This window comes from Citrus clementina, unplaced genomic scaffold, assembly GCF_000493195.1.
Source record: "Citrus clementina cultivar Clemenules unplaced genomic scaffold, Citrus_clementina_v1.0 scaffold_2, whole genome shotgun sequence".
NCBI lineage: Eukaryota > Viridiplantae > Streptophyta > Magnoliopsida > Sapindales > Rutaceae > Citrus > Citrus x clementina.
In genome coordinates this window covers 15,532,028-15,547,941 of record NW_006262688.1, presented here as the reverse complement: position 1 = coordinate 15,547,941, position 15,914 = coordinate 15,532,028, and positions in this window count along the sequence as shown.

The following is a 15,914-nucleotide window of genomic DNA, read 5'->3' as shown; positions in this document are numbered from 1 at the left end:
AGATTGTAATAATAACAATTATTTTATTTATGTTAATCCGATTGTTGATTAAGCTTGACACCATCATAACAACCAAAATTTGACCAACTTTTATCAATAAAAAAATATTATAAAGCACCAAATCATGAAATCAAATGACCAACTTGTTTCAAAATAATAATAAATTAGTAAAATAGAAAGAAGAAAGAACCTAAGCATGTGACGATGTGTAGTTTGAGCAATTTGAGCAGCTTTTCAAGAAACGTTGAGTTGTGATGTTGTTGTGTTCTATGCGCGAGCAGATGAGCAGCTGCAGCTGTTCTTTAAACAAGAAAATTTGAGTTTAGGGTTCAGAGAAGTTGCTAAATATATATTCATATATACGGGTTGACGGGTCGGGTTGGGTTAAAAATTTACAACCCGACCCAACCCGCAAACAGTGCGGGTTGAAAATTTAACAACCCAACCCGACCCGTAAATTTTATCAACCCAACCCAACCCGCAAAAATTCATACGGGTTGGGTCGGGTTCACGGGTTGGGCGGGTTGGTGCCCACCCCTACCAGATTCCCTGGAGAAATTATAACACTGAGTGAGAGTAGAAAGAAGTAGAGAATCAATATTTCGATGGATTTTATAGAGAGCAGAAAAACGGTGTCCTTTTTGGAGAGTTTGGTTACGTTCTGGAGATAAAAAGCTAATGAGTTGGCTCGGCGATTGAAGTTCGAGAAAGAAATGCATAGACCAGTGACTGACTTGATCAAGGCTACAAAGTTGTCAAGGTAGCTCTGAGTGAGAAAACGTGATCAACAGCTGAGATTGGCGCGTCTTCAGAAGGAAGATCAATGGGAGGTCTCAAGCTGTGAAATGTTTTCCTTGCTGAGTTGAAACCACTCTTCAGATCAAATATTTGTGGGTTCTTTTTCTCCATTCGGAGAAGCTTTAGAGAATACTTCCAATATTGTAACAACAGTTTATAAAGTAGAGTTTCAGCATTGTTGTTGGAAACATCGAGTGGTTGACATTATACAATAGGGCATGAGCCGATAAAAGGAGCTATCAGTAACAGGAGACTTTGAACAAAAGTCAACAGTGTTGGCTTAATAATAATATCTATTTAAATATATTATCGGTTATAAGCTTTAAAGAGTACTTTCAAGTTATATATAAAAATTATTTGGAATCTTTTAGCCTATTCATAATCTTTTCTATATAGCCTTTAAGTTGATGGGTCATTAACAAGCAAAAGTAATTATTTTGGCAAGGCTCAAGACTTTAGTATATATAATGGATTTCATTTACCAACCTCCACAAAAAAGTGATTAAATTACCCTTTACTTAATCTTTTAGAAATATAGAACAATTATTCTTATCATTATCTAGTCATAAAAATGTGAGTAGGAAAATATATCCTAAAGTAAATTTTCTAACATCCGCATATCCAGCAAAATCTAAATTTGAATACCCAATTACCTCAAGATTATCAGAGTACTGATATGTCACTACAAGAAAAATGACCTATTATGATAGGTAAAAACTGTCATCTTAGGGGGTAGATGACGGTTATCCTTACTGTCATTATAGCCAGCGTCAAGAAAAGATGACAGATAAAATCGCGTCACAAGTTGTGATAGATTTTACTTATCATAATTATGTCATACTACTTAGAAGAGGGAAATTATTTTTTATTTTATATTTTCATTTTTTTAGAAATTTTTGGATTGTATTTTTTTTTTTGGGATATCAATTGTGTGTATGACTAGTATTTTCTATCACATTTTTTTGAAAAAATTGATTATTTATTTTATTTATTAATTTAAAATAAAAGTTATGAAATTTAAAATTTAAAATTATTAAAATTATATGAAAGAAAATAAATTACTAAATGCAATTAAATCCAAAACCAATGAACTAAATTAGTGAACTTTATTAACCATAAAAATATCCAAAGTACATTACATTAGTTAATCCATATTCCAAAGTCAAGCCAATAGACAACAAAGGTCAATCCAAAACCAAGCAAAGTACTCTGCATTCAGCAACATCCAGCAACAAACCTACACAAAATGTAGTCTTCTAGCAACAAAATTACAAAATCTAGTCTTCCAGCAGCAAAATCCAGCAGCCCTAAAGCCAAGACATGAAAATTCATCCAGCATCAGACCTATGCAAAATGTAGTACTCTGGCTATTCAATCCACTAACTAATTAATTAATTAATCAAGCAAACTAACTTATGTAATTACACTGAAATGGACGTGGCACACCAGATTAGCAACAATGACAAGTGAGGCAGCAGTTAAAGCCCAAACAACAAGAAAGCCACAAGCCACACCTTTAAGTTCTTTTGATCTTTTGTAGCTGCTGCTACTATTACTACTACTACTACTAATAATAATAATAATAATAAAACCATCATATTAATTTATACAAGTCCCAATATAAGTATATAACTAAACAAAGGGTTCAAGAGTTCCATGTGTTAAAAGTTACAATCATAGAGACCTTTCCGTAATGGAAAAACGAAGATAAAGCTCATGAAAAGTAAATATACCTATTTAGTAATTTAACAACCTCATAAACCAATCATGGAGACATTTCCATTGGCCCGCAAGTAATCAATCATAGCCTTCAGATTATCTTTCTGACAAACAAGCCATCAACTTTGGATGGACCTTAATTACAAGAATAAAGTCCAACAAGATAGGTAATTGATCTCATGAGCAAGATTAAATACAACACCTCATCAAGCTTTGCCATGAATTGTATCAGCTTTGCTTTGTGAATGAATATAATAAGCTTCATATTCCTTCGCTCCTCATAGGTAGAAATGGCCTGCAACAATTAAAGAGCCAAGATTCATTCATGCTTTTTATCAAACACTTGGAGGGAATACAAAAATAATGACTATATCCCCAATTCGAAGGTAGTGAGCATACGGCTACATGCAAGTATATATCAATATGTATATATCTTCTAGGAATTCTCTGCCTTGGAGTTGAAACAATTTGTGGTGCTAGCAAGCTATGTTGTTAATTGGTATAAATTTTTGAATGGTACAAAAGGCCTGAGATTCAAACCATGCTCATATGAGTGCGGAGAGTGGAAATTGAGTAGAAACCACAATACTATTGATATTCTTAGAAGTTCTTTCCATGTGACATTCGTTCAAAATTGTAACTAAGAGCAAAATGTTTAACGGTTTTTAATGTATTGTACACATATGTATCAATCAATATCTTGTAAGATCGAAAAATTGATAACGTTCCCTCAAGACAAATGAAAATGGAAATGAACTAGTCAATACCTGCATTACCCAAAAGAGAAACTCTGATGTAATAATAAATTCTTTGCTCGGTGCAAAAACAGCCACTGGAAACACACATTGGTTGGATGATATTGACATTATTTCCAACACACACAATAGAAACAATACCAATTGCCCACCAAGTGCATGACTCAATGTGCGCCCAGACCTGACACCACTTCCTCCACATGCGACTCGGCCCACAATCACCACTAATTTCAACGAATTAGTGAATTTAACCAATGAAATTGAAAAAAAAAGACTTTGCATCACAGTGAACGAATTTGAGAATTATCTATATATATAGTTCCATGCATCCACAAAAAGTGAAAAAAAAATTAGTTATTAGAAAACCCCAATGATAAAGCAGCCTAGACAATATCCCAACACCCATCACGATTAAATTGGCAGGGATCTTTACAGTCTAAATCAAATTAATTTAACAATAAAACTATAATAATTAAATTCCAAAAAAATCAAATAAATGTTTAAAATTCCATAAATAAAGAAACATAGAAGACCAATCAAATAGATCCAAATTTAACAAGAGCACACCTAGGATTTTCAAGTTTTACACGTACAGGGTTCAAATTTGACAAGAAAACATCTAGGTTTTACAAGATTTAGGTGTGTAGGGTTCGAATTTGACAAGAACACATCTAGGGTTTTTAAATTTACATATATAGGGTTCGAGTTTGACAAGAACATTAAAATTGAAATGGAACACAACACTAGAAATATTATTTACCTGTATTGATCGAACGGTTACAATAGTGGGTGAGCGTGGGTTCTCAGTTAGCGTATTGAAATTCAATAGTAGTAGCACATGCGTTTGGTGGGTATTCCATATAGTTCTCGGTGAGAGCCAAAACTGATAGTGAAATACAAGAGAATGGCCGCAGTGGTTCAGTGCCCATGCAAGGATTTCGGGTGAAAAGGGCTTTGTGAGTGTGAGATTGACGAGAGTGACTGAGCGAGAGACGAGAGTGAGTGAGAGTGCCGACACTTAGGGAAAGAAAATTGGATTAGTGAAAACTGAAGAGGGTTTTGTTTTTATTTAGTTTCAATTTAAACGGTGTCGTTTCTTGTCCAAAGAGAAACTTTTAATCCAAACGGTACTGTTTATTCTTTATTTATTTTTTTATTCATTTTAAAATTTTCAGTCAACCTTGTGAAATAAAGTCAAAATAAAAAAGCTATTTGATGATCAAAATTATATCACAAACTTGTCATTACTTCTTGATAACCAAATAATTTATCATCAGTCTATCATAAGTGCTTGATAGATGAAATTTCTAGCACAAGTATGTCATAAATGAATGACAGAAAAAAAATTTATCATCCATCTATCGTAGTAGTTCTGCAGACCAAAACTGTCACACAGAGGACTGTCATGGTAGGTCATTTTTCTTGTAGTATGTGCCTTCGCAATCCTCAGTCCTTGTAGATACCACATCATTTTTCAACATCCTTTTAGTGTACCAATCCTGAATTACTTTGATATCTACCGAGCATGGCTACTTCATAGGCAAGGTTAAGCCTAGTACACACTTATGCATACATTAGGCCACCAACAACAGAAGCATAAGAAATATTCTTCATTTGTTTTTCTCCAAATTATTTTGTGGCCATTGTTTCTAACAGAATGTTTCCCCTTTAACAATAGGTGCTATAGTAGAAGCACAATCTTTCATTTAACTTTTTCAACATATGCCTTTTGAGATAATCCTAATGTCATTTTCATCCTATCTCTTTGGATTTCTATACCAAGGATACATATGAGGCCTCACTCATATGCTTCATGACAAAGTTTTGGCCAATAAAATGTTTAGTCACATGCGGCAAACCTAAGTCATTCCAAGCAAGCAAGATATCATATAAGACTAAAGACAATAGTTTGCTCCCACTATCCTTAAGGTATATACATTGATTAACAATGTTTTCTGTGAAACCATATAAAGTAACAACATTGTGAAACTTTAAATACCATTGGCTAGAAACCTATTTTAGTCCATATATAGATTTATTTAATATGCAAACCAAATGGCTTTCTTTGCCAATACAAAAACTTTTAGGCTGCTTTATATTTACTTCTTCTTTAAGATCCCCATTTAAGAAAGTGGTTTTCACATCCGCTTGATGTATTTCTAGCCCAAAATGAGCTGCTAAAACCATGATAACTCTAAATGAATCCTTTTTTGAAACTGGAGAAAATGTTTCTTGATAATCTATACCTTATTTTTTAGTAAATCTCTTAGTTACAAGTCTAGCTTCTTGTCATTCTATTTTACCATAGGTATTTCCTTTGGTTTTGTAAATCCATTTATAATCTACAGTTGAATGGCCAAAAGGTAATTGAACGAGAACCAAGACTTTGATTTTAGCCATATATTCCATTTCTTCTATCATTGCATCATGATATAGTTTAGAATTCTCTCCATTCATGGCTTGTGAAAAACGAATTTGGATCTTGATTGAGTTCATGATTAAACTCAAACTTTCGAGGGTATGCTTCACAAAAATTAAATGTTATAGATTTCTTTATTCTTGAAGACTCTTTTAATCTTATTGAGTCACTTTTATTTTGTGAATTTTGAATGATAAAATCTTCATGAAGTGATTGAACTTCAAGAGAAATGGCTTATTACTACAGGAACAAGTTTGTCGACCAAGTCGTCAGCCTAGCATTGTGCTCTATATTCAACAATAAATCAAAGGTTTTCTAGCTATAAACTCCCTTTTGCAACAAAATAGATTCATTGTGAAGGAGTGTCCAACCCGTTTAAAAATTATTTGGCAACAAAAATAAAAGTATTTTGTTGATAAGAATAAAAGTACATTTCATAAAAATATATACTAGCAAAAGCGTTTGTTTGCCAAGATAAATTTTGGCAAGAAAACTACTTTATTTCTTCATGTTGAACATTTTACGATTTTACAATAAATATTTAAATATTTTCAAAAACATATCAATTTAGTCATTAAAATACTGCAATTTTTATTTTGGGAATAATATCATAGTATGAAAAGGAAAACAAATCAAGTTCATTAGGAAAATACCAATTTTTTTCCCAACATGACAATGATAAATTAGAAATATATGTTAGGAAATCTAATAAAAAATCATCAATGTTATTCAAATAATTTAAAAGTTAAAGGCCCAATTAATATATATATATATAATATATGTCACCAACTTTAAGACTCACATGTGATAGCCAAATATAAAAGTGAATTGTCGTCTATCCCAAAAATCTAATGAGTGAAAATTCTTGAAGATCTATAATAACACCTAGTCCATACACCAAGTACCTGTGATATGACATGCACCAGCAGTAGCCAAAAAGATCAAGTAATAACCAATTTGAAAGATTAACAAGTTCAAGATATTCTGAACACATTATCGAAATGAGTAATCATTGAGTAACTGAATTTGTAAAGCACAAAGGTACTCTTTCAGAGGATAAAATTTAATGCATCATAACCTCCAATTGGGACAATCTGAACTCTAATTGATCAATAGTCATTTTTCCTCTTAAAACTCAATATCTGGTGAATCCAATCTACTTTTTTGTAAAGATATGATAACATGCCAATTGTCAGCCTCAGAAGTATCCACACCATGACTTGAAGTTGGGCATGGTCTATTGCGAAGTCCTTGAAAAAATCCTAATTTCTTTCCAAATAGTTCAATATATATTTCCCTTTGGGTTAGTGGTTCTGCTCTTTCATGATCATTTTGTTGCTGTTATTGTAGCTCTACCATTTGATACCTAAAGTTTTGTTAACAAATGAAGGAAGAAAAAAAAAGAATTTTATTAACTAAACTGCTAAAATTTAATCTACTAGTCATGCAATTGAACTCTATTAACACATAAATAAAAATAAATAAACAAAACTTCGTTGTTATACGTATAAATCTTATCATTTGGTATTTCAGATGATAAACTTAACTAAAGCATGAAGGAACAATTAAGGGGAAAAAAAACACAATGGATAAACTTTCATTGATATTATGTAGGTGACAAGAAATAATAAATTAAATATTTTATTACCAATAAACCATCTTAAATGTTTTAAGTGTGCCACCTCATTCACCCAACCTTTTTTCTTGCTGAAATGAGTGATATCATGTCACTCTATTTCACCATCAACTAAGTCATCCTCAAGATAATTAACAAAAGGTCTTGATCTCCCACGATTAGCTTTGATTTTGGTAGATTGAGTCTACATTAGAAAGAAAATATATAATAGTAGAAAATAAGATACAAATGCAAGCATATTGACAACAAGTTGAAAAATTTAATGTTCCTAATGGTTCGCTATTATCAATATAAAAAAAGTTAATATTTCTTTGTACAATAGAATTAATCTTGCTGCAAAAAAACTTTGAAGGAGCACAAAAACATTTTTCTCACTAGTCACAACTTTCTATAATATTTTCATTTTTTGCGAGCGTTTATTGTGGAAAAACTATAACAACAAAACCAGATTTTGCTTTCATTAATCTTGTTGGGCGACAAGAATACTTTTCTCGCAAAAGATAGCAGACGCGAAAAAAAATATTTTGTTGCTATGTAATCTAATCTTCTCGTCTATTCCAAATCATTAAAAATGAAAAATCTATTTAACTATAATGATATAAACTATTTTTTTTCTTGTGAAACATCACTTGAAGCAATAAAGTAAGGTTTGTTGTGGCAGAATTTGTAGCCAATAGTGTGTTTTTCTTGCAGTGGTAGGAAGCATACCAATAGATTCTCTAATTTCCTGAAATTCAATATTTCTAAGAAATTCATTTCCACTTAGTTGAAAGTTTTAAGAAATTTTGCATTTTTAGCTTGAACAATCTTTATAGTGTGCAAAGGACAATAAAACCTATAACCCTTGGATTTTGCTGGATAGCCTATAGAATAATGACTAACTATTCTTAGGTCCAATTTCTTTAATTGATGATTATAGATCATTACCTTAACAGAACAACCCCAAATGCGTAAATGTCTCAAACGAGGTCTCCATCCATTCCAAGTTTAAAAAAGGGTTTTAGAAACAGTCTTGAATGGAACTTTGTTTAAAATATACATAGTGGTTTTTAAGGTTTTGCTCTAGAATTTTAAAGGAAGACTTGAATTACTAATAATACTTCTTACCATGTCCATATGTGTTATGTTTCTCTTTTCCACAACAATATTCTGTTATTGTTAAGTAAAAGATGAAAATGGCGCTTGATTAATAACCAAGATTTGGCCAAACAAAACAAGAACATAAATAAACCAATCAACAGGAGAAAAAACTATGAAGAAGATTTTACGTGGTTCGGTACCAAGGTACCTACATCCACGGCTGAAGAACCCTAAAGGGTGTGAAGCTTTATTGCTTAAGACTGATTACAACGTGACTACAAGTGACAGAGAACAAATCTCTTTCAACCAAGAATCCTAACTCTTAGTATTAGCCACTAAACTTAATCGAAAAGAATGCCAGTGATCAGCCTCTACTCTGTGATTTATACAACTCTTAGTCATAACGAATTTACCACATGTTGGCCCACATAAGCTGACTCACTGTGCCACCTCATCAGTAACTAAACAGAATGTAACTAACTCTTGGCTTCACAAATGATGTGCCAAGCATTGTATATGGTGCAATAATGCCTTCTTCTTCGAGAAATTTTGTAAAAGGACTAGGCATTGGTCCTTTTTCTGTGTCCCTTCCATAGTATTCTCCACCTTATATCAGATCTTACAATTTTCATTTTTCTTTCTTTTTATCTCTTTACTTATAGCTTATAAATCTTAAAGGCATCATGTACTTCTTCTTTATGTTTAAGAAAATAGAGGTACATGTATCTTAAAGGGTCATTTATAAATACGATAAGATATAGATAAGGAATGGAAAAAGGTCTATACATAGTAGTGTGTATAATCTCAGGAATCTCAATGCTCCTCTTGGCACCTTTAATAGTCTTGTTAGTTTGCTTTCCTTTAATACAGTCTATACTAGTACTAAAATTAGTAAAATCAAGAGTTCATAAAACTCCATCATCTGCTATTCTTTTAATTCTCCCTATGAAGATATGTGCGAATCTCATGCGCCAAAGTTTAGAGAAATTCTCATTAATAATATAACACGTAATGCCATTATTTCGTCATGCAAAGTGAACAAATTAGACTCAAATGTAGATATAAATTTAATTTATATAAACCATTAAGTAAAATACCACTACCAGTAATATAATTATTCTTATATATATTGCAAGTTTTATATTCAAAAACAAATTTACATCCTAATGAAACAAAATGAGTAACAAAAATTAAATTTCTTAAAAATGTGGGTATATCATATGTGTTTTCGAGGTCTAAATAAAAACCAGATTTTAAAACTATTATCAAAGATCTATAATTAATCCTAATCCATGCACCAAATACCTAAGATATGACATGCACCAACAGACTAACAAGTTCAAGATACTCTAAAGACATTATCGAAATGAGCGATCATTGAGTAGCTAAATTCATAAAGAGAAAAGGTACTCCTTGAGAAGATAAAACTTGCAGCATCAGAACCTCTAATTGAGACAATCTGAACTCTAGTTGATCAATAGTGTTCTTTGCTCTTGAAACTCAATATCCTGTGAATCCAATCTACTTTGTTATGAAGATATGATACCACATAATCTGTCAACCTTAGAAGTATCCATTGATAAGAATCAATTTCAAATCAACCATAACCAAGACAATGACATTAAGGCAATCATGAACTCTACGAAAGGACAGAATAAATTTTCCTTAAATCATTTTGATGTCAATTTAGCATTTTGCTCAGCCTTAGCTAAAGGCTTACCAAGTTCAAGACTTGTCAACAACAACTAGTATTAGATTCAGCCTAAACTTTCTCTAATCACAATCTTCGTGGGTATAATAGGAAACTTTCCTATGTCAAGCCATAACATAGTTCTAAAACAGTTCCTTATCTTTGTATAAATTGTATAGGATCGTATAAAGAAAAAAGGGAAATTTACAACCATCCACCTGTTTGTTTTGTCTTTTTCAAAAAAATACAAACACTTTTTTTTTCAGCGCGCCAACTGAAGTTTACTTTTTGTTGCATTCTTCCACTTCCGTTTAATTTCCGTTAGCAAATTTAACGGAATGACCTTTTTACCCCTCAAAATTATAATTTAACCCAAAATAAATAGAAATTGGAGATAAATTGGATGGATTTAATTTTTTTCAAAGGTGAATGCTAGAAATTGGAGGAAAATAATGTTTGTTGCTTGCTAAATTTAGAAAATTTGTATTTATTTTTTTTTGTAGGAAAATAGTGTTTGTTACTTGCTAGATTTAGACACATTACGGGTTTATTTTTTGAAAGAGAAAAAATAAATACAAATTTTCTAAATTTAGCAAGCAACAAACACTATTTTCCTCCAATTTCTAGCATCCACCTTTGAAAAAAATTAAATCCATTCAATTTATCTCCAATTTCCATTTATTTTGGGTTAAATTGTAATTTTGGGGGGTAAAAAAGGTCATTTCGTTAACATTCTGTTAAATCCACTAACGGAAATTAGACGGAAGTGGAAGAATGCAACAAAAAGCAAACTTCAAGTGGCGCGCTGAAAAAAAAAAAGTTTGTGTATTTTTGAAAAAGGCAAAACAAACAGGTGGACGAGTGTAAATTTCCCAAGAAAAAATGTAAAAAGAAATAGCATTTTTTCAGTTATTCAATTTATATCAAATTATTTTTTATGGTATTAGAGCAAATGACTGAAAATTTCGCAGAACCAAAACTCACCATTAAATCTTTTCATCAATGTGCAAGTCTTGTTTCAATTAAACTCACATCAAATAATTATCTTCTATGGAAGTCTCAAGTCCTTCCTTTAATCAAAAGCCTTGAGATGGAACATCAAATTGTAAAAGATAAGACTCCAACAAAGATGGTTACATGAGATGGGAAAGAAATAATAAATCCAGAATTTATCCAATGGATGAATAATGATGGATTATTGATGACGTAGCTTGGAGGGATGATGGATGAAGATGTTCTGAGCTTGATTGTAGAAGGCCAAACTACTTGTGAAATATGGCTCTCCATTGGAGAGAAGATGCTTCCAGCCACCAAGGAAAAAGAATATTGGTTGAAGAACAGCTTTTACTCTCTTAAAAAGGGAGATACGAAGGTTGAAGAATTTCTTAAGAAATTCAAATCATTGTATGACAACTTGATAGAAATTGGGAAACCAATTTCAGATGATGACAAAGTCTTCCAACTTGTACGAACTTTGGGGCCTACGTACACTGATTTCAAGACTGTCGTGCTAACTAAACCTCTATATCCAACCCTAAAGCAGTTTACCCTTACCCTTCATAATCATGAAAAAACCATAATAGTACAAAAGCAAAATGATGTTACGCTTGCTAATCAAAATCAAACATTCTTTGGTGCTAGAGGAAAGGGAAGAAACCAAAGAGGAGGTAGAAATGATGGTCGAGGAAGAGGTTTTGTGTAAAATGGTGGGGGCCCAAACAAAAATGGAAGCCATTCCTATCAAAATGGAAACAAAGACATTAATTTTCAAAAAAAGCCAAGCTGCCCCAAATGCTCAAAAGTCATTAATTTTAAAAAAAAATCAAGTTGCCCCAAATGCTCAAACTGCTTTAAAAAAACAATGCCAACCATCAAGAAAAAGAAGATATCATTATTTGCCAAATATATGGAAAACAAAGGGCCACAATATTGATGTATGTTCGAGCTGGTAGTGAATATCTACATCAAGTGCCATAGGCCCTTGCTGGATGAACTTTAATAAATCAAATGATCAACATTTGTTGTAGACTCGAGGGCTTCTACATACATGGTCAATGATCCAGGTAAACTCGACAAAATTTTTAGTTATAAAGGCCATGATAAGATTTTTGTAGGTAGCGAACAAAAATTTTATATATCACATATCGGACATATTTCTATAAAAAAAATAATAGTGACCCTTTACTACTAAAAGATGTACTTGTTGTCCCTCAATTAAAAAAGAATTTACTATTTGTGGCATAAGTTACTAATGATTTTCATTGTTCTCTTGAATTTGATGCTAACAGTTTTACTATTAAGAATAAACAGAACAAAGTGCTGGCAAAAGCCAATTGTAGTGACAATCTCTATGTTTTGGAGGAAAGCAATCAGAAAGCATTAAATGCAATTAAATGAAATTTTGATACAATAAAACTTTGGCACAAATGGCTTGGACATCCAAGTCTTGAAGTCTAACATATTTTAAAATCAATGAAGGAGATCAGCTTTTCTAGTTGGATTAAAACACCTACTATTTGTGCTTCATGTCAATTAGGAAAAAGTTATAAACTTCCATTTAATTTGTCTAATAAAATATCAGAATTTCCCTTATAAAAAGTTCATTGTGATTTGTGGGGTCCTGCCCCAATTAATTCCAATTAAAACTTTAGATTTTATGTGCTTTTCATTGATGATTGCACTAGATTCTCATGATTATTTCCCTTAAAACATAAATTTGACTTCTTTGATTATTTGTTAAGGTTTCAACATCAACTAGAGAACCAATTGGAAAGGAAAATCAAAATTTTCCAATGTGATGGTCGTGGTGAATTTAGCTCAACAATATTTATTAATCAACAGCAGATTTACAGTATTACAAGACAAATTTCATGCCCCTACACACCAGAGCAAAATAGAGTGACAGAGAGAAAACATCGACATATTTTAGAGACGACACTGACATTAATGTTTCAAGCTCAAATACCTTTGACTCTTTAGGTTGAAGCATTTATAATAGCCACATATCTATTAATCTAATGCCTCTCTCTACTATTTTTATGAAATATCATTATAAAAAGCTTTTCAAAAGGGCTTCTGATTACAAGCAATTAAGAATTTTTGGATGCAGGCCCTTACTTAAAGGATTACAATAAAAATAAATTTGACAAAAAATATCTTCCATTTGTTTTCCTAGGATATAGCCCCATAAAAGGGCTATCGTTGCTTGGATTTGGACACCTAACATGTCTATATATCTAGACATGTGAAAATTTATGAAAGTGTATTTCCTTTTGCTGAATTATCTCCTTTGATGAATTTGCAGGAAAAACTTAGTAGTGAAGAATATCTATCGGTGGAGAAAACAATTTTATGCAAGACAATTTGATTCCATCAAATTCTTCATCTTTTCTTCTACAATGTTGCTTAAAGTCGTGTTAAAAGCCCATAATTGTTGAAAACATGGACATTTCAGAAACTATGATGATGTTAAATTTACCATCTGGAGCTAAAAAATACAACTCTAAAAGCAATAACTCTGAGGATACTGGAGAAAATGTCTCCCACACCAGTAAAGAAATTGCAATACAACCAATAGCCACGCCAGCTCGGCCCCAAAATTTGATTGAAAGCACCAACCATGACTTCTTAAATATATCTAATCAATTTTCCATTGGATTACCAATTCAACCTGTGAATTCATTATCCCGAGTAAAAGTCAACACAAATAATTAGCCTATGACCTCAACCAAAATAACTACAAATACTCACCCAGTGGTCACTAGTCAGAAGTTAAAAAATAACCCCAATTTTGCATTGCAAACATCTATTACTATTGAGCCAAAAACATTGAAGAATGCACTCAAATCTCCTTAATGCGTTACCGCAATGAATGAAAAAGGTTCAAGTCTTAAATCAAAATAACACATGGACTCTTGTTCCTAGACCAAAAAATGCAAATATTATTGGATCCAAATGGGTGTACCGGAATTGTTGTAAATACAACTAAAGCACTCAATTTTGAGATTTTTTTTTTACTTCTATAACAAAAATCATTTTTACATAATTTAATGATAAATATATTCTTATTATAAAATTTTGATAGATGGATGTTAAATTTTCAATTTGAACATTTTTATTGTTGTTGTTTCTAATCAAGCTGTTATTATACCCAAAACATTAAAAGACTAGCTATTGAGGATGATCTCTTTGGTTTTTTAAGAATAATTTTAGGGGAAGGACTATTTAGAGCCTGCAAAAGAAAAAGACGACTGTTAGAGAAGTCAAAAAATAGTGCCGACAATGGCACTCCAAAAATCAAGTTAGTGAATAGTAAAGAGAAGGCTATATTTTTTTTAAACTCAAAATATGCACAAAGAAGAGTTGAAAGAGTAGATGAGATATCCCTTTCTGTTGAGATAGACTTGATTTTATATAGTGGAGTGCTCCCAAGGCATCTTTGGTAGTTTTAAGTATATGGCGAATGGTCGTTGGCTGTTCTCTTCCTCAATATGAGCTTTCTAGTAGTTTCATTATGGAATTCAAATATCTTTGTCCTTCTGAACTCGAGTTTGACTGATGGCATTTCCTCATACGACTATCCTTTTAGGTTGTCTAACAGTTACACATAACCTTATTAGGAAATTGTCCCTTCCATACATCCTTTTATAATGGCAGTTTGTAGGGTTCTTTAAATGGAGCTGAGCTGGCCTAACGAATGGATCTTCTTATGTTGATGTGCCCCAAATATATGTGGAGATCCTCTCATTGTTGTTGTAGTTTCCATGTGACATGTGGCAAATCTGGGCACTAAGTAAGAGACATCTTTTGAATATTTTTAGACATTAGGTTGGCGTACACTATCTCACCCCATTTTTCTCATAATAGCCCCAACCTTTAAACTTCCATTTTATTCGTACCAAGGGCTTACAATCAAAACACTCTCTTATATGTGTATCATCCCTTTATTGGCCTATTCAAATTTACCACCATCAATTATTATTATTATTATTATTATTATTATTATTATTATTATTATTATTATTATTATTTATTACTCCTTTTCATTTCGCATTCATATAGCTTTTAACAAAATTACCTTGTTGATGAAGTAATTGATAACTCATACCACCTCAAAGGGAAAGAATCTTTGGAAAATCGGATCCCTCAAAGATAGGGACGAAATCTGTTAGATGAGAATTTAGGAACCTTCGACATGGAAAATATGGAAACCTTGATTTAAATCGTGATGGGGTCAAAGTCGTCAAACCAACAAGGCTAAAATGTCGAGATGATGCTTATCACCAAGAAAAAATCATGGAAATACTACAAAAATGACTAAAGAAGTTGTCTACAAAGCCACTACACTTACAACACCCCAAAAAATAGGGGAATCACCCCCACTCCAAGAATCATGCCCTATTTTCTTCTTCGTTGAAGTATTTTAAGGTAAAAAAAATCACCATGAAAAAAGTATGATTCAAACTAAAATACTCAGATTTCAATTCCAAAGACACTCTACCGACTTAATCATCAGAGTGGGCTCGCCGAAGACCACCACTTTCAATCCCATTTCACCCTTTTCTTATTTGTTATCGTGTACGTGTTACCTCCATTTGTTGAACTTGGTTCGGTCTTAGGTAGGAAAAAATAGGCATCGACAATTGATGTTAGAAGGAGAGCCTCTACCAACATAGTTTCGAATCAGACATGATGCAATGACAAATGCTACAATCTCTAAGTTCGCAACGGTAACAAGAGAAAGGGCAATCAAAAAATAATGATCCGAATGAAGTGAAGTCACTACCACTAGACTTGTAGAACTCAAGTAAAATCTCA